The sequence below is a fragment of the Alligator sinensis genome, unplaced genomic scaffold (assembly GCF_000455745.1).
Source record: "Alligator sinensis unplaced genomic scaffold, ASM45574v1 scaffold188_1, whole genome shotgun sequence".
In the NCBI taxonomy this organism is placed as follows: domain Eukaryota; kingdom Metazoa; phylum Chordata; order Crocodylia; family Alligatoridae; genus Alligator; species Alligator sinensis.
In genome coordinates, this window is record NW_005841903.1 from 1937693 (window position 1) to 1965596 (window position 27904).

Genomic DNA, 27904 nt, shown 5'->3' on the forward strand with positions numbered 1-27904 from the left:
TCAGGGCCAGCTGACTTGAAGGTATCTAGCCTCTCAAGGTGTTCCTTCATGACGTCAGCATTGAAGGGCAGGTGATCTCCCTCACCCAGACCTCCCGGTCCTGTAGTGGCCAGGGGGGTCCAAGGGGCCTGATAAAAGCTACCCATTTAATAGGTTGGCTTTTTCCTGGGCATCAGTTGTCAGTTGTCCCATTTGGTTCAGGAGGGGTCCAATGTTGCCCTTGCTTTTCCTCTGGCTCCCCACATATCTGAAAAAGGATTTTTTATTGTCCTTGATATTCAAAGCTAGTTGGAGTTCAGTTGCAGCCTTGTCTTTCCTGGTTTGCTCCCTGCAGGGCTGGACCAGTGTAGAATAATCCTCCTTGGAGGTGAATCCCATCCTCCCTCAGGACCAGGCCCACTCCTCCCCCACTCCCCTCTCCTGTGTCAGCCCCAAGCCAGCTCCTCCCGTTCCCCTGCTGCCTGGTCAGCCCAGGCCCACTGCTTCCCCTGACCCTCGCCACGGCAGCCTAGCTCCTCCCCACCCTTGGGCCGAGTCCTCTCCTGCATCGGGCCTGGGCCTGCTCCTCCCTTCCCCCCCACCACTGCAGTGAGGGGGGAAGGAGCAAGCCCGGACCCCAGGCAGCAGGAGGGAAGGGGGAGCAGGCCTGGGGGGGCTGGGCTTCAACCACGCCCACTCCCCCCCGTCACTCTTGACATGCTCCAAGTGTGGGGGAGTGCCGGCATGATTCTGAAACTGTGCCAAGGGCGGAGCCAAGGCCAGCAGCATTGGCATTGGCTCCCCCGCCCCACTCCCTGCAAGAGGCAGAACAGCGGCAGCATGGGGCGTTAGGTGGCGGCATTCCATCCCAGCCCACTCCCCCTGCCCCCCACCCCATCATTCTTGATGGGCAATTGGCTAGTACCTTATATATCTACATACAAACATCACAACTCAGCAAATACAAGACGTTTGGAGAGGGATAGAAGAACTACTAGGAAAATGTACATGAGTGTCAACAATATCTGAAAATAATTATCACTCTCAAATTGTTACTAAACTTATATTGTGAGGTAGTGAAGTAAAACCTATTATATCAGCTTACAAATGACTAATGGAATATGACATCCAGGTAAGTGGTTCTTCACCCTGCCTCGAAAGTAAAAGCAATTCTCTTTTTTCAAGAAAGGTTGTTAGTTGGAAGAAGAAACAGTACAGAAAGCAAAGTGAAATAAGTTGAAGAAACTCCTTACAATTTAGAAATTAAGTAAAAAAAAATCTAGGTTGGATACCCCCTTCAAAATTAAAATAATATTTTCTATTTGCAAAAGCTAGGGATCGATGTCATATGTTTGGTATGTTCAGACAGGATTGTGACTGCTGGAGTACTCTCTAAAACTTCCATTCAGAAGAACTTATGGACTTAAACAGGTATTAAGATTCAGCATTACATTTTTCTGTAAAATTTTCTTGTCACCACTCACAACAAATGAATCTTACTATTCAGTTTTGTTATAAGAATATCATCCTACAGTTTTTATATTTTCATCTGTGTGTTGTATTTTAACATTATAAAAACATTTTGGAAGGTTTCATCTAGCAGTAAAAAGTTTCATTTAATAACATTTGGTTAAGATCAGGTGTGACACCTGTCGGGCATTCTGTTGATCAATGATATCCTGCCCATCCCGCATAGGGATGAATTTGATTATCTGATAAGACAGTTTAGTCTCCAGCTATGTTATAATTAGCTTGAGTGAACTATGTTCTTATGTACTATGTTTTTCGCTTTCCTAAAGTGAAGAATTCTGTCTTCTAGTCTGAATGAAAAATATTTTTGAATCTCTTTTGTTCCTATTACAGTAGGTAAAAGGACTACCAAGATTTCATTAGATGAACCTTTTTCCAGGATCTAGAGGTGAACTATTTTCTTATCTCCGTTCTTAAAAACAATGTCTTGTGGAATCAAATTAGTGTGGTCAATAAATAGAAAACTGAAGTCAAATGACACTAGCTGTCACAAGTATCATTGTGCAATCCTCCTATCAATCCATGCCTGAGATTGACATTAAATCCACCACAGAGTGAAAAATAATAGCAATACTAGTTTGTGAATATTTTGCTCTATAAGTGGAAGACTGACATGAAGACAGTGGTTACTAATGGTTGAATTTCTAATACAGATTAATCATTCAGTGAAAATTCTGGAGCTTTATCTTTTTGGATCCAAGGTACCTCGGTTCAGCATTGAGAGAGACTGCATGCAACTTAATGAAGGTTGAGAAACATGGTACAGTGACTTGATCATGACTTTCTCAGAAGTGTGGGCAGGGAAAGAACATATCTCACAAGGTATTTGTACAACCTCTGTCCCATTTTATCTGAGCAGATACATTTCATGTAGATAATATTTTGCTACAATGAATATAGCTAAACATTGCAAATCTAAAACAAAAGTCATGGAAGATACTAAATAATGGCAGGGAGATGTCTTCTGTTTTATACTAAAATGTAAAGCCTTCTTACAAATATTACTATAATTTATTACAAATGTCATTATAATAATTTTTATACTTATCATTTGGTACTACCACCACTAATCTATTACCAAATCTAGGTACCAAATATTAAAATAATGTCAGCTCCAAGTAAGAAACTTCATGGTACTTTCAACCACAGGGACTTCCTACTTTTTTGGGCTGCACATATTATCATTAGCCACTTTGAGAAAAGAAACTGTGCTATACTGTAGGTTTGAATAGTGTTTAATACCATGATTAAATAAATTTCACAATATAAATATTCTAGGCTCTCTAACAGGATTCCATTTGTAACCCCAAGTATAAAAACAAGAGTTAATTGCCTGGCAAATATTGCAAGATAGTGCTTACGTAATCTACAGTACATTAAGTACGAGAGAGTTGTGCTCTGCTGATAGGTGAAAGAACAAGTTTGAAAGGCAACAGCATTGCTAATTACCTTTCAACAAATATGTACACAAGCTGTGTTTGCAAGCTTAAACTTAGCTTCCTCATTCTCTGTAGGCTGCCCAGTTTTATAATGGCTGACTCTTTTTAAGCATGCAGTTAGCGAAAGAGAATTTACAGAAGAGAGGATAGCACATTTTGGTCAGGAAGCTAATCTTACCTTTGTCCCACATACCAAATACACTTTACTAGACTGATATCTATGTCCAAATTTACTGTCAACCAAGTAGGGCAAATGCTACTCTCTGGTCTCATAGATGGGTTAATGCTTTCACCACACTTGGAAGTCAAAGTGCTACATATAGTACTTGCTTGTAGTCTTTAGACCTGCATTAGTCATCTGTTTCTCGTTATTGCCATTTCTTCAGTTCATCAGAACCCACAAAAGTGATTGTTTTCCTGTATTTTACTTTCAGCTAAGGCTTCTGATGCCATCATCCTTACCCATCAATCTTTTTGTCTTTTGCTAGTGTCACCATACTTTATGCCCCCTTCTCCCAAATTAATCACCACAGTATCTGTTTAGGGGGAAAACTGTTGATTTGCTCACAAATTATATATTATGTACCTGGAAAAAGCAGTTCTTATTATCATTAGATTATGTGGCCAAACATTACTGCCTGTCCATCCACCTGATTGTTTCATGTGTGATCTATGTAAGATCTATAATATTAAAAAACAAGTTTTTATGAGATTAAGTACTGAATGGAAGTCTCATGGATGGAAGCATATTGTTGTGTGCATATATGCATAGATGCATAGTTAGTCACAATATCTGCATTTCTTTTCCCAAAAATAACTGTTAATGTAACATATATATATATATATACACACATATATAAATATACATATTATATAAAGTGTGTAATATATATGTGTGTGTGCGCGTTACATTAACAGTTATTTTGGGAAAAGCAAATGCAAATATTGTGACTCTACCTATACATATATGCACACAACAATATGCCTCCATCCATGAGACTTCCATACCATTCCAATACTTAATCTCGTATAAACTTGTTTTTCAGTATTATAGATCATACACACATCATACATGAAGCAATCAGATGGATGGACAGGCAGCAATGTTTGGCCACATAATCTAATGATAATAAGAACTGCTTTTTCCAGGCGCGCGCACACACACACACACACACACACACACACAAATAAAATCTTCTTTGTGTTCCTCTGCACATGCCCATCACATTTTCTGTGCTTTCATTTCTGTGTAACTGTCCTAATTACACCTGATGTTCACATGCGCTTCATAGAAATACACAGAGGACTAATCAAGTTTTTTCCAGTTTTCCCTATTCCTGTGAAACCCTAACCCTGTGAATATAGACAGGGGAGAGGAAGGAGGTATGGGGATAGCTAGCAGGTCTGCAAGCACATAAACCTTAAGGTTAGGTATAGACATTCAAAAAGCCCAAGGTGGAATCAACCTAAGTTTTGCAGTTTTCTGTAAATGGCGTAGTTTAGATGGGTAGCAAACACAGCCCACGTTCATTCACCCTTGGGAGGAGAGGGAGGTGGGAACCTTAGACCAGGTTCCACCACTTTGAAACCAGTCTATTCTGTTTGTGCCATACTTCTGTTCTGTTATGGGTATAGATCGGTTTTGCATGCAAAACTTGTTCCATTATGGGTATAAACCAATTTCCAATCACTTATACCAGTAAAAGTGTAATGTCTGTACTTGACTTAAGTGACTAGAGGCCAAAACCTTCTTGGTGCCTCACTGTCAAAAGTCATCACATGAGCAGTTTGTTCTCTTGCTATTTACAATTTCCTTTTAAAACAGTTAGCTATCAACCACTATTTCCAGGCAGAGAGACATGTCCATATCTAAAAGGCTCATGCTTTTTCTTTTCTCAGTGATATTTACTAAACAAGGAAAATATTTACTGCTGAGGCCTGCAAGATAAGCCCAAGAAAAACCTTTTGCTTGCGTTTACCATGTAACCATACTAAAATGTAGTTTTCCTTTACATTTCCAGATTTTATTATTCTATTTATTAAATCTCAGTTTAACCTTTTTCATACAATTAGCTTATAACTCAGCTTTTGAGACAGTATAACCTGAATCTGAGAGTTCCAGTCTGCCCTATCAGAATCAAAAGATTTTGTGAGAATAGAACAGAAATAATTTTATGTTTATAAAATACTCAAGCTCACAACTTTACTAAAAGTAGATTAATTAGTTTTGTTAGAACATTCAAAGAAAACTAGTGTAGATTTCTATATTTCTCACAGCAGTTTTCTTTTAAGCTATAATGTGTAGGTGTTCAGTTTATAAGGGTATCTGAAAGTTAATTTTTTTATGATGCTCTGTGTGAATGTTTACTATTCTGTACTTCTGTCTGTAAACATTTGTGCTCTGTGTATGAAAGCATATTGGTTTTCTTATATTCTGAAACATCAGAATGATTGGTGTTGCTAAATTTGTGAAGTCTTTCCACTGCATACAAGTGAATACTTCTTAAATTTCTAAAAAAGATGGCAACTTCCTCATTTTTACGAGGTCTTAATGATATTAATTCCTACGGAGAAAGGAAGAGAGAGCATGGTGAGGTTTTGAAATGCTACTGCAATACCTGTATATCCTCGCTATTAGCAATTCACTAAAGTACTAATTATGGATGTAAATATCATTTTTAAAATTAGCCACTTAACCTCCTCTAATTATATTGGCAAAAACGGTTAAATAGATAGCACATACCTAATTTAGTGACCTCCAGGAGGAACAGCTTTAGCTCCTTATGTCTTCACCATGTGCCTGACATTGCATGGGGCCCAGGCCACTAGCATGGAGCCATGGGCGGGGGGTGGGGGGCATGATCACGCCACTATGGGTGCTGCCCAGCTGCGGGGGTCACAGCTTTCTTTTGCTCCCACAGGCAGGGACCGCGGCTGCAGACGGAGTCAGGGCTGCTGACCTCTCCTGAGCTTAGATCCTGCTGCCATGGGAAGGGAGGGAGGATGGAAGGTGCTGTGTCCCTCCCCCCCACAGGTGTCAAATGGGACCTTCCTGGTGCAGCAGTGTGACTTCTGGCCCCATGGTAGGTCTGCCTGCCCCCACTAACAGTGGCAGAGCCCAGGTATACTCCCTTTACCTCCCACTGCACTTGTGCTGCTGCAGCCCAGACCTGGAAGGCTTCTCTATGCTGTAAGGCCACGCCATCCCCAGCTTGCCCTGATGGGGAGGAAGGGGGGGTCTGATCCCAGTTGGGCGGCCTCTGCTGCATCCTTCCTCCTCCTGCCTGTGGTGCTGGGTCATGTGGGTCCTGCCCCAGCCCTTAGGTGGGGCTGGCTCAGCCCGAGGAGGAGCTGCAGCAGCTGAGGCAGGCAGTGCTGGGTATGAGGAGTCACCACAACCCCAGGGTGCTCTTGAAGGGCAGCGGTGTAGCAGCTCCACCCTGGAAGGCCGCTGTAGCAGTCCTTAATGCTCCTCCTGGGGTCCCATGGGTGGGAAGGGGGAGGATACAGCACACCTGGTAGAGGCTGTCCCACTGTGACCAGACCTCCACTTCCCCCAGGGACAGCTGGGGAGGGCCCAGCCATGCAGTGCAAAGGAGCCTTCTGGGCCTGTGCCATGGTGGCACAAGCACAAGGAACCCATCATGCTGCCTGGGCCCCGTCACTGTGGGGAGGCTGGGCAGACCCACTGCAGGATCAGGAGTCTCACTGCTGCAGCAGGAAGGCCAGGCTCAATCCCTGTGGGGAGGCCCAGCACCTCCCTCCCTTCCTCCATCGCTGTGGCAGCAGGATCTGGGCACAGGAAAGGCCTGCAGCCCAAGCCCCTGCTGGCAGTGGGGTGAGGAGAAGCCATGGCTCCACAGCATCCCCTAGCAACTTAGCCATGCTACTGCCCCCCACCTGCAGCTCCCTGCCAGTGGCCTGGGGCCTGCGCAGCACTGGGCACACGGTGAATATATAAGTGGTCAGGGTCAGGGCTGGGGCCATCCTTGCCAGAAGGCACTAAATGGTTAGCGGTATATGGTTTAAATACATTTTTGGTTTGTTTACATCCCAAGTACTAATACTGGTTCCCTGTTCTGTAAAGTAGGTTGAATCAGGTATGTGCTAAATTGGAAAAGGGTAACCCAATGATTACCACCCCAGCCACCCTGAAGACGCAAGGGAAAAATCAATTGCTGCTTCAAGCATTTTGTTTGTTTTGTTTTGTGTTTGGGACAGCTGAAACAGGCAGTCATCCCGTCCCGTCCCCCCCCCCCCCCTTAATAAGACATAGCAACATGTGCAAATATTTATTATTTGCAGTATCTATTTGTTCAAGTAGCTTATCTTGCAAATAATATACAAACAATCAAGACATATGCATGCTTAAAGAAGCTTATCTATACAACAGTGTGCAAATTGGTTGAAATAGTATATTTGAACATTCTGGGACGGTGTAACATAAACATGGGGGGAGGAGTTTAAAGAATTTTAAGACAAATATAGGCATGTGAAAGTTAACTGGACAGCACTTTGTGACAACTGTGTCAAGGCTCAAAGATTAGCAGACTCCATAATATTTTCTCTGTACTCATTTTAAACAGTTTCTGTACTGGCATGAGTTCTGGAGAGATAGTTGGTAGGTAGGGTCAGAAGGGACCTAATCAAATCATCAAGTCTGACCCCCTGCCACGGGCAGAAAAGAATGCGGAGGTCAAACAACCCCGGCTAGGTGAATGTCTAGCCTCCTTTTAAAAACTCCCAGGGTAGGGGCGTACACCACTTCCCTTGGAAGTTGGTTCCAGCTCCTGGCCACCCTGACTGTAAAGTAGCACCTCCTGATGTCTAGCTTGAATCTACTCTCAGTCAACTTATGGCCATTATTCCTTGTTACTCCTGGTAGTGCTCGGGGGAACAGGGACTCTCCCATTGCCTGCTGGTCCCCCTTGGCCAGTTTGTAGACGGCCACCAGATCCCCTCTCAGCCTTCTCTTGTGGAGGCTGAACATGTTCAGGTCCCACAGCCACTCCTCGTAGGGCCTGCCCTGCTGCCCCCTGATCATGTGAGTGGCCCTCCTCTGGACCCTCTTGATGCTGTCCACATCCCTCCTGAAGTACGGTGCCCAGAACTGGACACACTACTCCAACTGTGACCTGACCAATGTTGCATAGATGGGGAGGATCACTTCCTTGGACCTGCTTGTGATGCATCTGTGGATGCATGACAAGGTGTGGTTAGCCTTTCTGACCACTTCCCCACATTGGCAGCCCATTATCATCTTGGAATCAATAGTGACTCTGAGATCCTTTTCTGCCTCTGTGCTGACTAGAAGGGAGTTCCCCAGCCTGTAGGTATGCTGCTGGTTCTTCCTCCCCAGGTACAACATCCCTCAATGTGGAGGGATGTGGGCAGCAGGGTTCCACGATGCTCGGTACTTGGGCCTGCACTGTTCAACATCTTCATCAGCAACTTGAGTGTCATCCATGAATTTGAACAAGGTGCTTTTCACCCCCTTGTCCAAGTCGCTGATGAAGATGTTACACAGTGTGGGCTTGAAGACCGAGTCCTGGGGGACCCCACTGCCACATCCCTCCAGGTCGAAAATGACCCATCCACCACCACTCTCCGGGTGAGGCCCTCCAGCCAGTTAGCGACCCATCTGACTGTGTAGGCGTTGACACCATAGTCGCCTAATTTTTTTAATGAGGATGGGGTAAGAAACAGTGTCGAAGGCCTTCCTAAAGTCCAGAAAGACTACGTCCACCGTGACACCTGCGTCCAAGGATTGTGTGACCTGGTCATAGAAGGCAACCAGGTTGGTCTGACAGGACCTGCCTCTAATGAACCCATGTTGATTGCCCCTAAGCATAATCTCCCCTGCTGGTCCCTTGCAGATGTCCTCCTGGATAATTTTTTAAAGAGCTTTCCCAGGACCAAGGTGAGACTAATGGGCCTATAGTTTCCTGGGTCCTCTTTCTTCCCTTTTTTGAAAATGGGGACCACATTGGCCCTTTTCCAGTCCTCCGGCACCTCGCCAGAGCACCACGAGTGCTCGTAAAGCTGTGCCAAGGGTCCTGCAATGACCTCTGCCAATTCCCTCAGCACTCTTTAACATTTTTTATTTTTTTTCAATCTACCAAACCAAGCCTAAAAAATATGATTCAAACAATTGCAGAGGGGTCACATCCTCCAAATTCTGCTCGTTTCAATGGTAGGAATATGATGTATCTAGAGTTGTAGGATGGTAGTTGATTTAACTCCATGGGGACTTGGGGGTGTTAAATCACTGTGGATGCAAAAAAAATTAGAGTCTACAGAGTCATAATGTAGAAATTAAAATATATGGTGACTTAATTATTCATTATTAACCAGACAGTAAAGCAGTTTAGGAACATTTTATAAAAAACACCTCCCCCCCTCTACATTTTAACTTTTTTCATTGGTTTGGTTGCATTGCTTCCCCTCCCACCCCATCTCCAGTGATGGTACTACTTGGAAATGTTAAACTAGTAAGTCATGTCATAAACAAATTCCTGTTAGTTTCCTACACAAGGAAAAGTGCATCTTGCAGAGGTAAAAAGGGGATTTGATTTGGTTAAGCTTCCTTTTAATTAAAACATATTGAGGTGCTTCTGTTAGCATTTAGATTTACAAATAAATATTTTCCTTCAACAAGGCTCATATTTTTATTTATATAAGACATACCTGTTTTCAAATTTTAGCTTTTTTCATGCTTAAAGCTCTATTTCTTTTATATGTAGCCTTCCCTACTCAGCAGACTGTTACAGGATTCTGGCAGTCACCAAATCCTTCCTTAAGTAAAAAAGACCACCTTTGTGGGCAAGTGAGAAAAATAAATTATGGCAGACACTGGAACAATATGGTAGAAATTTTATTATTAATTATATGATCAGGACTGGTGATGTCACCTTTCAGCAGTGTGGGACTTCTAGTGACGTTGTCAGATGGAGGACTTTGCTAAAGTCATCCTTCTCATTCATGTACCTTGACATTTGCTTCATCACCATAAAATGTGCAAGCTTTCAATATAAGTCAAACAGCTACGCAACTTTAGCTATAATTTCCAGCTACTCAGAAACAGGCTCCTCAAACACAGAGGATGCCATGCCAATGCATTTTAGAACATGTATCTTTATTAAAAATTATAGCACTACAAAGGCCATTACTGGAAAAAAAATTATATAATGACCGATTCTAGGAATAGTGAACCTTGCTTTAAAAGCATTTCAACTGCACAATATTTTACGGTGAATACAGCTCTTTCATGCCCTAATTTGCTTAGTAAAGGGCTGCAGCCATCCCATTCATGGTTAAAAATATATTCCGCTCTTTGTCCGTGTTTGCAAATTGTAAACCCAGTATCAAACTGAAGAAGGAGAAAAATCCAGTCCTGTACATAAGCAAGTTATCATACAAAGCAAGATCTTTAAATTCTTAAGGGCTGTGTCATGTTTCACAAGCCCTGTGTTAGCCTAGCAAAATCTTAGCACATCCAGGAACAGTGCCAGCCAATAAACAAAGATTGTTTTCTAGTCATTCATTAGATGAGTTATGTGGCTGACCAGCAGATTACCACAACAATCTACTTGGTGCCTGGACACAACAACAGCCTCTGTGGAAGAGAAAGCATAGTAACATAACAGACTCTTCAGGTCAATCTTATACTGCTATTTCCACTGGAGATGCAAGATGAACATGACAGCATATGTCACCCACACATCACAACTGCCACAGGGAAATTCATTTTAAATGCAATTTACTACTTTAAAGCCTCATTCCAGATTAGAAAGAGACTTATCTATATGTTTACATCGCTGTTCCTGAATTTAAAAAAAAAAATCCTACCTAGCTTGTTTTTTTCCAGCAAGACGGTTTCACTAATATTGAAACATACAAAATTATATCAACTACAAAATATAAAATCTTAAATGCAAAACTGGATATTGGCACAAACATACATTACTCCTTCTCTAAATCATAAGATATTAAAACTGTTTCTTTCCTCAAAATTGTTCTTACTCCTCTCAATCCCCCTTGCAAGAAGGAGTCCTTTTTTTGGAGTCACAAGCAATGTGCAATAAAAGGCTCTGAAATGGGCCATCAGCTCTAGATCTAATGGTAGTAATTTGATACTACAGTGCAAGGGTTCAGGGCTTGATTTTCAGATTATGAACCTTGCTCCCACTCACAGGAACAAACAGATTGAGCCTGGCGAGAGAGTGCAGAAGATTTATAGGCCCTCTGCTTCTCTCACAGTGACCCCCCACTGGCTTATTAGGAACGATAGAGAGAAAGTGAATTGCCAAAACAGAAATTGTGAATCGTGTTATGTTATAGTATGTCTACATAAAATTAGTAAGGGGTGGGCTGGTTTTCCTGGCTGCAACATTCTTCCAAATATCTCTGAATGTTATATTTCACTTAAATGATTTAAAACATCTACTTTTAAGTCCCGGCTGAGAACGGTCATTAAACCCTCTATATCAGATTTGGTGATCAAAGCAATTGTTGAGTTTTACTTTATTTTTTGGTTTGCTATACCAATCAATCATTGGCAGCTAAAATTTACACCATTTGTTAACATTGATCCCTGTATTGTACTAATTTGAGAATTATTTCAGAGCCAATTCCTAAAAACAGAACAAAACCACTGAGACTGTTTTCAAAGCTAAGTAAAATGATGTGTTGGCTTTCCTAAACCAATACTGAAATCACTCACCTCATCAATACTATAGATTAATATTGGCTTTTGCTCTTCAATTCACAGTATTTCTCCAGATGTACTTAATGGCTATTACCACACTTACCTGAATTTCAATTTATCAACTTCTAAATTTTCTACTATCTCCGACAGATTTTTTTTGGCCTGTCGCCCCTCCACACAGCACCCATAACCCATGGAGAAAAGACTGCTGATGGTGTTATCACAGGCAACCAAAATGAAGCTAATGGTACTAGGCACTCCTTGCTAGGTAATTATTATATGAGAAAGAATGCAAATGAGCCTTAATCTGTCTTTCACAATGGCAGAGGTCTTGGATTTGCATTAAACCTTTTTTAGTCCTCTGCTAGATAGGGGACTTCACAGATAACAATGAATCTGGAACACAGACTGATTCTTCAGCTCATTGCTGTTTATTAAATTGTGCCCCAGCAGGTATGGTTGTCCCTGAATGCCTTCCCATTCCCCTTTCATTGCCATATTCTCCTCCCCTCCATGGCATGGTTATAAAAAAGTTAATTGTGCGAGCCAGTTCTGCTTAATTCACGTTTATAATGGATAAGAAAATATTGTCTAGCAATTACAGTGGGGAGCCAGACATCCAGAAATCTGAATTCTGCTTTCTGTTATGCCACTTATTTATCATGTAACATTGGTCAAGTCATTTAATCATTCTGTGCCTCGGTTTCTCCACCTGGAAAGCCAGGGATAACTTTCATGGGGCCTCAAAAATTTCTGCAATCTCAGAATGACCTCAAAAAGGCTGTGGAGAGCAACCCCCAGACTTTCCAACAAAGTTAATGGCCAGTTCAGTCGAATCCTGGCTGAGGCCTTACTGGGGTGGAGGTAGAGGGGTACTGTCCTGCACTGCTCTCTGCCTGAATTTCCTAGGTTCTACTAGGATTTTTTTGCCCCCCACCCTCTCCATGGGTGAAGCAACAGGTAGGGACAGAAGTGACAACAAGCACAAAATTAAATTATTAATACTTAGCTGTTTCTAAGCTAAATGTAAATGACTAACTTCAGCCCTGCTTTATCTATTTTTGTACCTACATGCCCTACAAAATAGTACTTCTTCATAGTATTCTTCACCTATACTAGGCTACATACATACATCTTCTGAACTATCTATATGGAAATTATTACACTTTTAAAAATTTTGATTTATAATCAAGCAGGGTCAAGTTATGAAAGCTTCAGATTAAAGTATTTTAAAAATTAATGGAAAAACTGGATGCTGGTTAACAAATTACCAGCATACAGTATTGTCTTAACCTAGGCAAGATTGAAAATACATTGTCACATAAATAACTCAGATGTAGGGTATCCTGTTTCACAACTTATATTAAAAAGAATAAAATGTTCCTAACATTAAAATTGTAATTATTATAGGCTCCTAAAAAAATTAAAAATTGTGCCAACACTAAATGACTTAGTTCCTTATCCTTCAAACCACAAGGCAGGTTTATATGCTCAGTTTAGTTTGAGACTGTTGCAGGATCTCATTCAAAGTTCAGCAACAAAGCAGAAGTTCCAGCAGCCACCTTAAGAAACTGACAAAGACGTCAACTGCCATAGATAGCACTCCTACAAAAAGTCACTTTGATATACTAATTATTTGCTGGTTTTGTGTTAGCAGTTTTTGGGATGTTTTATTCCTTCTTTCTATGAAACACCAGCATTTTCCTCTATATTTTTCCCTGTTGCAGCTCCAATAACAGTAGTGCTAATATAACCACGACTGCCAGTGTTTATGAAGTACAAAGAGCAGCCACAGCTGGGTGCAGCCCAGGAAGGCATGGAAGAGCAGTTCATTTGAAAGCGACTGAGCAAATCTGCTTCAGTTTAACAGCCAGACCCAAGCTGAGGAACCTCTTGGTAAACAGCGGGTAACTCCCTTGTGTATTATTATTCAAATTGCAGTAATCTACTGCACCAGTTTGGGGTGCATTAACACTAAACAAGCAGTACCCAATTGCTTGTTTTCATATATTTGTGCTCCATTACAAAGCAGTACAGTGATCATGCATAAGCCAAGTATCTCCAAAGGCAAAATAAGGATCTGAAATATCAGAGCCGGTAATTACTGGTCTCTGGTGTACAGGAAGAATCTGCAAGGAACATTTCCCCCCCTATTTTAAATTGTTGTATCTGCTTCTAATTCGATTCCAATCCCCAATCTTCCAGCCACTGCACATGGCCACACAGTCTAAAATGCACTCATAGAACAGAACCCTCAGACGGCAACAAAAACAGGCTAGTGCTCTCCAAAGCCAGTGGCAATCTACAGGTCCAATCAAAACCACATGTGCAGAAGACCAAATATTTTGCATTTTGCCTACCGCTAATAAAGCTGTTTCACTTCATTAAAAGCAGCTTATCATTTTATCTCCTCTCTCTGATTAATTAACCTCTGGTTAAAATGAATGAGCACTTGATTTCAGGATGCTATTAATGTGACACTGGTGAACCACTGCTTGCATATTTCCATTCTTTCCCTTTTACTTCCCATTCATGCTTTACTGAGGGTGGAAACAGATGTCACTTTTTGTCAATCAGCAGGACCAGATGAACTCCATCCAAGGGTGCTGAAGGAATTAACCAGTGTCAAAGCAGAGCCACTGGCACAGCTATTTGAGCGCTCATGGTGCTCAGGTGAGGTCCCAGAGGACTGGAAAAGGGCCAAGGTGGTTCCTATTTTCAAGAAAGGGAGGAAGGAGGATCCGGGTAACTACAAACCTGTTAGTCTCACCTCCATCCTTGGGAAAACCCTTGAAAAAATTATCAAGGATCACATTTGTAGGAGTCCAGCAGCAGGTAATATAATGCTGAAGGGCAACCAGCATGGGTTCATAGCAAGTAGATCCTGCCTGACTAACTTTGTTTCTTTCTGTGACCAGGTCACTAAATGCTTAGATGTAGGAGTCAAGGTAGATGTCATCTACTTGGACTTTAAGAAGGCCTTCAACACGATATCCCATCCTATTCTTATAAACAAATTGAACGACTGTGCCATAGACAATTACACAGTCATGTGGGTGGCAAATTGGCTTAAGGGTCATTATCAGAGTGGTGGTGGATGGGTCAGTATTAACCTCAAAAGATGTGGGCAGTGGGGTCCCCCAAGGCTCGGTCCTTGGGCCGGTGCTGTTCAATATCTTCATCAGCGACCTGGATGAGAACATAGAAAGCACTCTGTCCAAATTCGCAGATGACACCAAACTATGGGGTGAAGCAAACACACTGATGGGAAGAAACTGAATCCAGGTGGACCTGGACAGGTTAGAGAAGTGGGCAAAGAACAATAGGATGCAGTTCAACAAGGAAATGTGCATGGTGCTGCACCTAGGGAGAGGGAATCATCAGCACACCTATAGGCTGGGGAATGACCTTCTCAACAGCACAGTCACAGAAAGAGATCTCAGAGTCGTTGTCAACTCCAAGATGAATATGAGTAGTCGATGTGATGAAGTAATTAGCAGAGCTAACCTCACTTTGTCATGCATTAGTAGGTGCATCACAAACATGTCCAGGGAGGCGATGCTCCCCTTCTATGCGGCACTGGTCAGGCTGCAGCTAGGGTACTGCACTCATTTATAGGCACCGCAATTCAAGAAGGATGTGGACAACCTTGAGAGTCCAGAGGAGGGCCACTCATATGGTTAGAGGCCTGCAGGGAAGGCCTTATGAGGAAAGGCTGAGGGACCTGGACCTTTTCAGCCTCCGCAAGAGAAGGCTGAGGGGGGATCTTGTGACAGTATACAAATTCGCCCGGGGGGGGCGCAGGGCAGGGGGCAGCAGGGAATAGGAGATGCTCTGTTTACCAGAGCACCCCTTGGAATAACCAGAAACAATGGCCACAAGCTGATAGAGTAGATTTAGGTTGGACATCAGAAAGAACTTCACGGTTAGGATTGCCAGAATCTGGAACAGGCTTCCAAGGGAGGTGGTGCTCTCCCATACCCTGGGGGTCTTCAAAAGGAGACTGGACAAGCACCAGGCTGGGGTCACATGACCCCAGCACTTTTTCCTACCACTAGTAGGGGGTCAGACTCGATGGTCCTTTGAGGTCCCTTCTGACCCTAGCATCTATGAATCTATGAACCTTGTGCGGCTGTAAACTTTTTCATGGAGGCACAAAGTGAAAGCAAATAGACATCCAGTCCTTTGTTGTGCCACAATATGGTCATGACAAAAAGTGCTGCTTCACTGCAGCCTGGAGCAGCCTGTACTCTCCAACTGCCCTGGGTGGGTGCTCTTCAGGCCTGAGGGTCTCTGTTCTGCATGGTCTGGGAATTTCCACACCAGATCAGGCCCCTCAAGCCTCAGAAGCACTTGAACAGCTCCCTCCGCTTCCAGAGATGCACCCCCACCAATTTCCAGAGCATGTCTCTTGAAGTGGGGAAAAGCAGGAAGATAGCTGGGGGTACTTGTCTGGACATGGGAAAAGCTTTTCTCCACTCTTAGAGGCTCGCCCTGGAGATTGCTGGGGGGCTGCATCTCTGGAAGTGGGGAATATGTTGCCTGTTGTTCCACAAGATCAATGGGCAGGACAATGGGCTATGTTTTTCTAGCCACAGATTGTTTTCCAGACCTCTCTGCTTTGAGCTGGCCTCCCAAAAATCCCTCTTGGGCAGAAGGAAGCAGTAACTCAAACCTACACTCAGACTTATAATTTACTTGCAATTTAATATAATTTTCATAAGCACAGAAATAAGGATAGCAGATCCATGGTGCAAGATGGATGGAGAGATGTACAGAGGCAGGTATAGGGTTGATAGAGCAATAGAGACCATTAACACATGCAAATCATTTGGCTATCAAGAGTAGAACAGTTTTATATACAGAGCACAAACAGCAGTTCCATTAAGAAAATGTACATTCCTACAGAAGGAAAAATTCCCTTCCTGAGCCAAATTCCATCTGCTGTATATGAGCTGCAGCAGCTTCTGCTACTGCATATGCCTACAGAGTTTGGAGTGGCATATGATCCCAGGATCTGGATTTCTAACAGAAAAATATAAAGTTATACCACTTTGTGCAAGCCAGGCATTTGCGGACTGTAGTGATTCCATCCAAGCATTGCACTGGTAAATAAAGTTTCCCTTCACAGGCCCAGATACCACTGTACTGTTACTAACAAATTAGGCCTAAATTTCTTCCCCTCTCAGTTGATTATATAAATGCTACAAATGTTGAAAGACAGGAGGGAGAGAAGCTCCTTTTCTCTTCATTTGTGAAGAGCATCCCTTCCTCACAAATAAGTGCAGTTAGAGAGACAAGGGAAGGAAACCAGCCCTCTTCTAAAGTCATGGTTTTGTAATTTAAAAGAACATGAAGTTTGGCCCCCTCAACGTCTCAACACCCAGTCCAGCACCTTGTTTTCCAGACCACGAGTTCTTGAACTTCTGGATCCTGTGGCAACCTTTATAACTGCATAATGATCTTTACAACCTCCAGAACAGTGAGGCAGCTGTACTAGGCTGCTTTCTGAAGTGCTGTGCCAGTGCCAGGCAGTTATCCCAAGCAGCTATGCATTGGCTACCTCCAAACCAGTAGCAGTAAAGCCACGTAAGAGCTAATTCGGATGGGCACAGTGATGCATTACTAATGTAGGCAATACTGCTTTCTGTTGGAGAAGTGACACAAGTGCAGTGGTGCAGCACCTCAGCACAACACTTGGGATGGCTAACCCACTCCCATATTTATTATGGAACAACATTTTGTTTTAAGTTTTGTTTTGTTTCAAAAGCACCGCTCCGGTTCATTTTGTCAAAACTGTTTCGCTGTTTCGACACTGTTTGGACGTTTCGCCCATAGGCTACAATGGGGAAGCACGAAGCTGCCTATAACTTTGTCATTTCTACCCTGATTTGGATAAAACTTGCAGGCATGCTATCCCCCTCTGAGGCCATGAAGCCTGCCAAGTTTCAAGGAGATAGGCACAGGGGTTTCTGGGAAACTACACCTCAAGTTGTTGACAAGCAGGAGCCAGGGAGCAGGAGCAGGCTCCTGTGATGTGCCAGGCAGATTGGGGGCCTTTACCCCCAGCAGGAGTCCAGCAGAGCCCTGCAGCCCTCCCGGGGGTGCGGGCAGACCCCCATTCTGCCTGCCGGATCACAGGAGGCAGCTGCTGCCACCTGGGGCCAGCAGCAGCACCAATCTTCCCAGTGCTGGGTGAAGGCTACACCCAGCACCAGTCCTAGCTGGCAGCAGCTGCCTCCTGTCATCTGGTAGGCAGATCAAGGGCCTGCCAGCACCCCCGGGAGGGCTGCGGAACTCTGCTGGACTCCTCCCAGGGGTGCGGGCCCCCAATCTACATGCCGGATCACAGGAGGCTGCTCTTGCCACCTGGGACCCATGCTGGGCACAGCCTGCACCCCGTGCTGGGAAGATAGGTGCTACTGCAGGCCACGAGCTGCAGGAGCAGCCTCCTGTAATCCAGCAGTCAGATCAGGAGCCTGCACACCCGGGAGTAGTTCAGCAGAGCCCCCCCAGCCCTTCTGGGGGTGTGGGTGGGCTCCCAATCTGCCTGCCAGATGACAGGAGGCTGCTACCTGGGACCAGCGCTGGGTTCAGCCCGCACCCAGCATGGCCCCGCGGGGCTGAGCCCAGTGGCGGGAGGTAGAGTGCAGCGCTGGGGCTGTGCTCCACTGAGCTCTGCGTCCTGCCACCAGGCTCAGCTCCCAGCCGGCTCTGTTTGCCTCCTGCCATCAGGCTGAGCGCATCAGACTGAGCTCCATTGGGCTGGTGGAGCTGATCGGAGCGCAGCCAGCCCAGTGGCAGAAAGCAGGCAGAGCCAGTGCTGCTCTCCGATCAGCTCCACCAGCCCCACGGAGGGCAGCCCAGCACGGGGAGGCAGAGAGCTGCGCTCCCCACCAGGATGAGCCACATGGGGTTGAAGAGCTGCTCAGAACGCAGCCCTGGCTCTTCCCTGCCTCCCACCACCAGGCTAATTTGAGTGCCCTCATTTTGTTTCGAAGCTGTTTCAATGCTTTTTGGTTCGTTTCAATTTCACTGTTTTGAGCTTGAAACGTGTTGAAACAGCTTCGAAACAAAACACTTGGTGAGATTTCGCACAGCCCTAATATCCTCCTTATATCTGCCCTGGTGGCCACCCACAGTACCACAGACACTTAAGAAACACCTCTGATTTTGGAATCTAATATTAAAACATACTCTCCCCCTCTTTTTTTTAATAGACAAGTTACTGAAGTGTAAAAGAAACTCACAGTATTTAAAGGAGTCAGTAATGCACACACATGTATGTGCATGTCCAACACCAAGGTTTTTTGACAATTAAAACTAAATAGTACTTGTAAAGAAATAAGACAGTGACCCAAAAGATGTTTTCCATTGCTAACTCAAATAAAGGCAAATGAATCCAATATGGACCTCTATCATTTCCTTTGAGAACTAACACGTAGCATAAGCACAAGTTGCCCTCTTAGACACATAAGACACGTGCTCACACTTTGTGTTACCAATTACAGATCAACTTCAAGGTGCTATTCGAAATGCTTCCTTCTGCATACTGTCAGGCTATTTACGTTTCCACTGCTGTGCTGTAGCCACCATGAACACAGTGTGCCTCCTGAGGCTGGGGGGGCATGGTAACTGCCCGCAGGCAGCAGCAGCGGTGGTGAGTTCCCACAGGCGACCACAGTCGTGTCAGTGTTTGGGGGAGGGGGGTGGCGAGTGCTGACCAGCAATCGGCAATCACCCACAGATTCAGCCGGCGTTGTCAGGGGCAAGGGCGAGTGGTGAGCAGCGACCACCCACAGATGCTGCTGGCAGCGACGGCCAATCTCAGGGGGCGCACGTGCACCCCCATCTACCCCCATGCATCGCCAATGGCAGTCACTATACGTCACTCAAGTCAGCTCTTCCTAGCAGGGTGGCCATTGGTCCTGTTTCATAGCGGACCATCCTGCTTTTAGACCCTTTGTCTCTCATCCATTTCTAAATGAGGAACAGGCTGCAAAAAGTCCTGTTTTTCAGTTCACTGATGGAAATACACGTCAGTTATTTGCCCTGGTGATTCTATTGACTGTACCTAGAGGTAGGGCAGTACACAACCAGGAGAAGCAGGGTTCCAAGCCAGCCAGGGAGGAAAGCATGGATGACACAAAGCGGGTGTATGCAGGTGCATGTGCACCCCCTGAGATTAGCTGTGCACCCCCTGGAAGTGCCAGTGGAAGTGCATTTCCAGTTTCGCTGCTGGTGGTTCCAGGTTCGGCAATCTGCCTGTGGGGGACCCCTCCTTCCCCCGCATCGGCAATCTGGTGCCTCCCCAGACTCAGGAGGCACCAGTTGCCCATGCAGGAAGGGAAGGAGGTGGCCTTTTTGTGGTGGCCCTGCCCCTTGCTGCTGATTGGCCAAGGAGGTGGTGGCCTTGCCCATTATCACTGATTGGCCGGTGGTTCCTCCCCCCACACAAGGAGATGTGCTGTATTCTGGGGATGAATCAGTGGCCACTCTGCTTCCTAGTAGGCCTACAGTTCTTTCAAACAACACCAGGAGTCATCTCAATGTTTTGGACAATCAATGACATGCAGAGAGTTTAGATGGGTACAGGCTCAGAGGACATCTGGTCCTAACTGGAAGAATTCTTGAAAACCCATGGCACCAGCCCAAGAGGGAAATGAGCAAACACCTGATTATATGGGAGGGGAAGATCACAGCCTATCAGTAAGTCAATTTTGTAAATATAGTTTCCGAGAAATAATTTATATTTAATAGCATCTACCACCTATAATCACTGGTTTGCAACTTTTGGGGGGCACATATCTCTTTTTGTTATGCTACAACATACCCGCTATGATTGCATGCTATGGTTAATAAAAAAGTAACGCTATGTCACCACCTGTCCAGCAACCATTTGAGTGGCAGTAACTTAATGAGCAGTAGGCTACTGGGGTATCAGCCTTGAGCGCACTCTTAGATGGGGGCACACTGCAGTTGCCAGGGCTGCCAGCCCTGACTCTCAGAGCACAGTACCTTCCTGTTATACCTCTGCTAAGTGATTCTTTACTTTTTTGTCCTTTGCCTCCTTTTAACATTTTTCTTCTTTCTTTCATACTCCCTAAAAGTGTACTGCTGCTCTATCTTGAGAAGCATTGATCTAAATTGTTACAAAATTTATATATACAGGAATCACATAGACAATGCCCAGAATTGCACAAAAGCTATGAACAGTAAAAATTAAGCTGCAGGGATAATTGAGATAAGTGGAATCTAACTACTGAAGTTGGCAGATGGCCAATCTGTCAAAGACAAACACTGCCACCTTTACAAGAATGTGAAGAGTCTATAACCACTGACCACAAGTAGTCAGAAACTCTGCTGTGCATTTCATCTGAAAGGAGACACCTTCAAAAGCCCCATGCAGAGGCACTGATCCAGCCGTCTACTGTCTTTTCACTACTTCCCTTCAAGTACTGGCTAGGCCTGCCTCCATTCACTTTATGAGATCTAACACTGCGGTCACGGGAAGGTTGACCTTAAGAACTCACAGTAACAAGGAAGTTCATAGCCATGCCTCTTACTGCGCCTCCAACTCATCTTCTCAAGCTTGGATATTTCAGGAATTAAAAAAAAAAAAAAAAAAAAAAAAAGGATTGTTACTGTAGCTTCACAAGTACTATCAGCAAAGAAGTTTCATTAAGACCAAGGTAAACTTCAGTCTTAATTCCTCCCTTTAAATTATCAAACAAGTAAAAAATGTGACATTTTTGTATATCATGACATGATCACAATTTATTTTTAAAGAAATGTAATTACTGAAGATAGTAACTGGACTGTATATATTTCATAGACATTATGGCTGGAAGGGACCTTGCAAGATCATTGGGTCCAGCCCCCTGCCCAAGGGGCAGGAAGTTAGCAGAGTTCAGATCACCCCAGCAAGATAAGCACCTAGGCATTTCTTAAAGGTATCCAAAGTAGGCGCTTGCACCACTTCTGGGGGGAAGTCTATTACAGACTCTGGAGACTCGGATGGTAAAGACATTTTTCCTTGTGCCCAGTTCAAAACGGTCTTCCAGCAGTTTGTGACCATTAGACCTTGTCTTCCATTGGGATGCCCTGATGAACAGATATTCTCCCAGTTCCTGATGCATACCCCTTACATACTTATAGGCTGCCACCAAGTCACCCCTGAGCCTTCACTTCTCCAGGCTGAAGAATCCTATGCCTCTCAGCCTCTCCTCATAAGGCCGGTTTCTCTTGACCTCTAATCATGTACATGGCTCTCCTCTGGACTCTCTCAAGTTTCTCTTCTCCACATCCTTTCTAAAGTGTAGAGCCCAGAATTGGATGCAGTACTCCAGCTGCAGTCTCACCAAGGCCAAGTACAGTGAGAGAATGACTTCTTGGGTCTTGCTTGAGATGCATCGATAGATGCAAGCCAGAGTTTTTTTGCTTTGCTGGCTGTGGACACAGACACAATTTTACAAGTGAAAAGCTGAAAAGGAAACTGCTTTCCCTTATGAGGAGTTTGAGATTTCAGGAAATTTGTTCCATCTTGGATGAGGAGAGAACATCTCTCAATCAGATTTTGACAAAATGACAAATCAGAAACATTGCAAAAGTTTCATTTACATTATCATCCTTACGGCATCAGCTTTTAAAATTCAGCCATTTAGATTGGAAACATTTAATTTTCAGTTAAAAAGTGGGTTGCTGTAACACTGATTTTTTTTTCCAGCCAAGAAAATCCCACGACTACAGTTGGTGTCAGTTTCAATGAACCTATATTTCCTGACAGAAAAAGCAGACTAAAATTCCTGTCCTGTTGTTGAAAATGTGATGAATATTCATTGTTACTGCTTTATTTAAAAGCTCACTTAAAATGCACACAAACATAAAAGTTATAGATCTCTCCAAAAAGCATGGGTTAGTTAGTCTATGATGCTGATGTCCAGCCACCAAATATTCCACAAAAGCTTGTCTGACAAACTGTTTTCTCCATTTGGCATTCTCTTCCTTCTCCTCACTGCATGTTTACTCCCTTTCATTCCTTAGGAAAGGCAGCATAAAACAAGCAAACAAACCAAGACGCAACTGCAGTTTGCAGAGAGGCTCTCTCCTGTCTCATATGGTAACTTTCTGCCTCAGAAGCCCTGGGGGGTGGTGCCTACAGACAGAGAAAACAAATCTCTATCAAGTGCTCATCTTCCCCATCCAAATACTGCTGTGAAAGCACTAAAGTTTAACATGTATGATGTAGGAAAGCCTTGCCTAAGGCCCCTGTTTAGGAAATCATTTACATCCATCCTTTTTCACCAGAGCACTTACGCACATGCTTAATTTACAGGCTCTGCACAGTGAAATGATATGGGACTGAATCAAGGCTTAAGATCTGCAAGAAGAGTAGGGATCTATGAAATTTGGCCCTACAACAAGCCATGCTGTTAACTTATTATGATGCTCCTAGTTAGGTGCTGTATAAAAGTCTCATAGACACTGGATATGTTTGCTGAATTACAAATTCTAACCCAAAACTTATCTTAAAGGCTCTTGATAAAAAATGAAGACATTAAACAAACAGCCTGTTGAAACACTGCTCAAAGTCTCAAAAGCTATGAACTTGATTTATGTAGGAAAAGAGAAATATAAACACACTAAGCTTACCACCGACAGATAAGTTATTACAGACACTGTTTAACATACCACAGTGTCACCCACCAGAAATGTTAGCTAGAAGCAATATCACCTTTCTTCTGGAGATGGCTCAGATAGAGAGAGGAGAAAAAATGGATACTTCTGTTTTAGTTTTTAAAGCAAACCTTTTTTCTTATTATTCTACGTGTGATGATAATAAACGCATTTGATCTGTATGTACAGTGTTCTCAAAGTATTTCTGCTCCTCTTACAATTTAGTTGGAGAGAAGACAAAATACAGGTAACTATACAAAATAACAATATACGAAGAGCAACAAAACAGTAAAATTAAATTAAATCAATTTTTGGTTACTTATCAGTTTGACTTTTTCCCCATTAAACACTTCCAAAGCTGAGCAAAGTTATGCCCACCCTCATGTTCCCCCAAATGTTTTAATTCAACATAGAAAAATTCCCTTTTGCTCTGATTCTCAATTTTCACTGCCATGTCCAGCTTTTCTCCCAAATCTTTTTACCCCAAGAGATGCAGTTGGGATGACACAATGTCATAGTATAGGTTCTGCTGCTTAAATACCATACATATGCAGGCATTTAAATCACATGGTACATCAAGGCACTATGCAGGGGGTTAACAATATATGTTTCTTGGGAGTCCGAGTCACTGAAGCAGCTGGAACAGGATATCACTGAATATCAACTTGGCGTCTCCAGACACTTCCATGCCCCTTTATTGAATGCACAAAAAGGAGCATATCGAGACAAGGTGCTTACACCTTGGCCCAATGATTCGCCACCTCTTTACACTAAGGGCACCTTTTGCAAAAGACCAGCCCTTAGCTTTCACTCATTTTTGACCATGGAGCAATTTTTGAGCTCTTGCATGGAATTCAGTAAGACCACAACAAATCAGAACGGTTTTGACACCCTTGATTTCCATTGGAAATCTCTGGGTTTATCTTGTAAAGCGTGTGCAGATGTTTATATACCCAACACTGCTCATATTGTGAGGCACCCCACAGCACTTTTCTTAAAAGGATCTGATAGTACCCTAGGCCTACGGTTCTCTGGAATGCTGGCTGAGAATCACTGCCATAGCCCCTGCTATAAAACCTGCTGAGGAGAGGAGGATAAATATCGTCAACATGCAGCAATAAAGTAAGATAACAATACAGTAAAACTGGGTATCACCTCAACAAGTATGAAGCACCAGGCAAGAGACAGACAGCATGCCCTGGCAAGAGATGGCAACAGCCCAAGGGCAGGAAGTGGAGACAGGGTAAAAGAAAGTCTCCAGTGAAAACTAATCTACTGTGCTGGGGTTAGGGCATACAACAAGACTAATGTGAGCAGACCTGCAAAAACCTAGAGGTTTGTATTTGCATGAACCTAGTCCTGGTGAAGTTTAAAGGATCCCAAACTGTAAATGAACCCAAGCAGAAAGCATCAAGCTTTGCAGCAGCTATAGCTCACCCAGGCTTGCACAGCATCTTTGTTAACTGACCCCAAAATCCTGGGTTTGCAATAAACATTTCATGAGTTCTAGTAAGGAATACTTATGGGAAGTAAGAGTTTTGGAACCTTCTTCTCAGCTCCTTTCCCCACTAAAGCCACTTCTCTGCCTTATGGGTCAGCAAATGCATGAAGCAGCCAGGCAATCCCCATTGATTCAGTATGCCAGCCCAGGAGAAAAGCTATCAGCTTTTTTTACAAAGATTTAGTGAACCAGATGCCATTTTTGAAGCACAAGAAAGGGAGAAGTAAAACCTACTTTTCTATAGGAACAAAGATTAGTGACCTGGGTGCCAGGCACTACTCCTTCCTTAAAAGATAGGAGACAAAGTGATAGACAGGTAATTACCTGGAAGGGACCCTGGGGAAATTCCAGGAGATGCTATTAGAATCCTTCAACTGGTCTGAAGGATTTTACTTGTCTCTGTTAGTTTCAATTGAAGCTCCCCAAGAAACACTAACCCAATAAATCCACTGCTTCATTCTAGAAGATAGTCCACCAATCACCAGAGACTCTTACATAAAAAGGATTTGCTTGTTTCCTCATTGTCAACAATGTGAGGGGGGCAAAATATGGGAGAGATCTGCTAGAGGCAAATTTACCTTTCTGGTTTGCAAGTTTTATCTGGGGGTGCCTGCACTTAGTCCAATTTTAAATATGTATCGTGTGCGCACCCTCCACTTTGCACCCCAAATTATATTAATTGAGCTGTTGTCCATGGTTATTTTTACAGGGTAATGTTTCATTTTGGTATCAACTGGGAACATGACACAAAAATCATATGGTTGAAAGCAGAAAGAAACATAAGGATTACATGAAAGTCTTCACCAGATATAGCCACAGAATTTAATCTTTAAGGATGACTACAAGAAAAACAACTGTACATTATCCCTCATCTATCCTATTTTGGCACTTCTGTCTGGAACTAGAAGGAACTGGATACATATGAAATCTCAAGGAAAGCCTCACGCTAGCACTTTTTTTTACCTGACCTGACATTGTCCAAATGGAGACCTTTTGGCCTTCTTTTTGTTCTGTGAAGGCCATCATGCCATTGACTGAGCACGGAAGGCCTAGGCAGGGCTGCACATGGGTATGGAATAAAATGACAGTATTAAGAGACTACTACCCTGACACTAGCTATGGCACCCCACCATCTTCCAGATTGACTAAATCCTTCCATCACAACTGTGCCAGGCTACCTACAACACAGTAAGTATTTTCCCCACACCCTTAGCCCTGCAAGTTTCAAACAAATCTTGTGCAATTTCTCAATATAAACTGTATCTAAAGAAACAGGAGCAGGAAGGTGTTTTTGAAGATGTACAGAAACTTCTCTTTGCTTGGTAAAATTAATACATCTAAGTGATCAACATGAGGTAGATAATCTACAAAAAAATCCACAGACAAGCATTTTTAACCTTGCTCTCATTTCCCTAAATGAAATTAATTTCTAAATGAAATTTAACAGGCAAGACACCTAAGCAGGCAGATAAGAATTACCTTTTGCCCCTCTAACGAGGCCGCCGCCAATTAGCACGTTACTGGATCTTCTAATTCAGACGAGGAAAAAAGCAGGGACTGATGTCTGTGTCCATAAGGCACAGTATTTCCTAAGAGAAAAAAGAAAGTAAGGGGGTAGTTAAGTTTTAGCAGCGTTAACATTGTTTGATGAAGTAGCAGTTTACAAACAAATCCTTTAGCATGGTTATGGTATTTCTCCTTCTACAGTCCCACATACATCAGCAGATGATGTATATGGAGCAGATAGGGGTTGTCCACCCTGCTATCAAACCAAAGCAAAGACTGAAAACCAAGTCACCTGTTAATAAAAATGCAGAGAGAGTCATCTCAACTGCTGGAGATCTATTCAAACCGCAAATTCAAGGGAAGAAAGAGCAAGACAACAGAGCTAAAATAAACCCACAGAATGTATGAAAGGGACAGTCAAAAATATTCATGAGTTTTTGCTTTAATTTTTAAATAAACTTGCTTCAGTCCCAATTGGGCCATTTCTGTGAATATTGAACATGCCACTTTTACTGGCAAAATAGGTGTGTGGTAGTACACTTGCAGTGCCTACCACATCAACGGCTGAGTCAAGCAGCCAGAAGGTGCTTAATTGCAGCAGTCATGTTAAAGCTAGCTGCCTATATAAACACACCAGCTTGCTACTGGCAGCCAGGCAGAAACATCGCCTGGCTGAGCTGCATGGGACATCTAGCAGGTAGGAGCAGGAGGCTCTTGGTTCCGGCTGGGCACAACCTAAAACTGCACCCTGCTGGGGAAGGGTGGCCTGGTGGGGCTCCTGGTGGCATGGGAGTCTCCAGGAAATGCCGGGCCAGTTACCACCCTGATAAAAGGTGGGTCAGGGTGCCTTAACCCCTAGCCCCTACAACACAGTGGATACAAGGGGGCCAGGCATGGCTATGACCACTTGAGCCCAAAGAGAGTGTAAGACCCAGGCAGGGCCAGGCACAGCTGTGGCCACCTGAGCCTCCACAAGGGAGGGAAAGCCCTGAGTCCCAAAGGAGGGGAGAGATGTGTAACCCCAGAGAGGGGGTGGTAGTAAGGGCCTAGAAAAGGGTTGAGTAGGGTTGTGGGACAGCCTGAAGGGCAGCACAGGGGCCAACCCCCTGGAGAGCAAGGTGAGAGAAGTTTGGAGCCCCAGAAAGGGGGAACAGAGGGCTGGGAGCCCAGTACGTGGGGCCGGGGGCTCAGTGTGCATTTGTGTAGGTTTATGTAAAGCTGCCCCAGGAGCGGCTGGGGCAAGCTTGGTCCAGGTCAGGAACTTGGCTGGCCACTACCCAGGTGAGTGTCACAGGAGAGGTGCAAGAGACCGTACGTCTGCCATCCAAAGCGTGATCCAAATAAAGCCAATGGCCTACGGGAGCTGCTGTAAGAGGAAGCAGGGCAGAACAAGTTGTCAATTCGAGGGAGACCCTGTGAGAGGAGGTGGAGTGCAAAAGGCCCTAGTGAGAGGAGGGCAGAGTGACTGTGTGTGTGAAAGAGGCCTGACAGTGAGGGCTAAACTTGGCCCAGCTCCAGGCCAGAAGCATAACGTCACCATGAATGCCATCTGCGAGGCATGGGCTG

At 43.9% G+C, this 27904-nt stretch overlaps 1 protein-coding gene across 1 annotated transcript in view; it reads right to left on the reverse strand.

Moving 5' to 3' along the window:
- Positions 1-27904, reverse strand: part of ZMIZ1 (zinc finger MIZ-type containing 1) — a 510468-nt gene that overhangs the window by 413782 nt on the left and 68782 nt on the right. The window contains exon 2 of the mRNA XM_025197702.1: positions 26312-26421. The gene's annotated coding sequence lies outside the window, so the exon portion shown is untranslated. The remainder of the gene's footprint in view (positions 1-26311; positions 26422-27904) is intronic.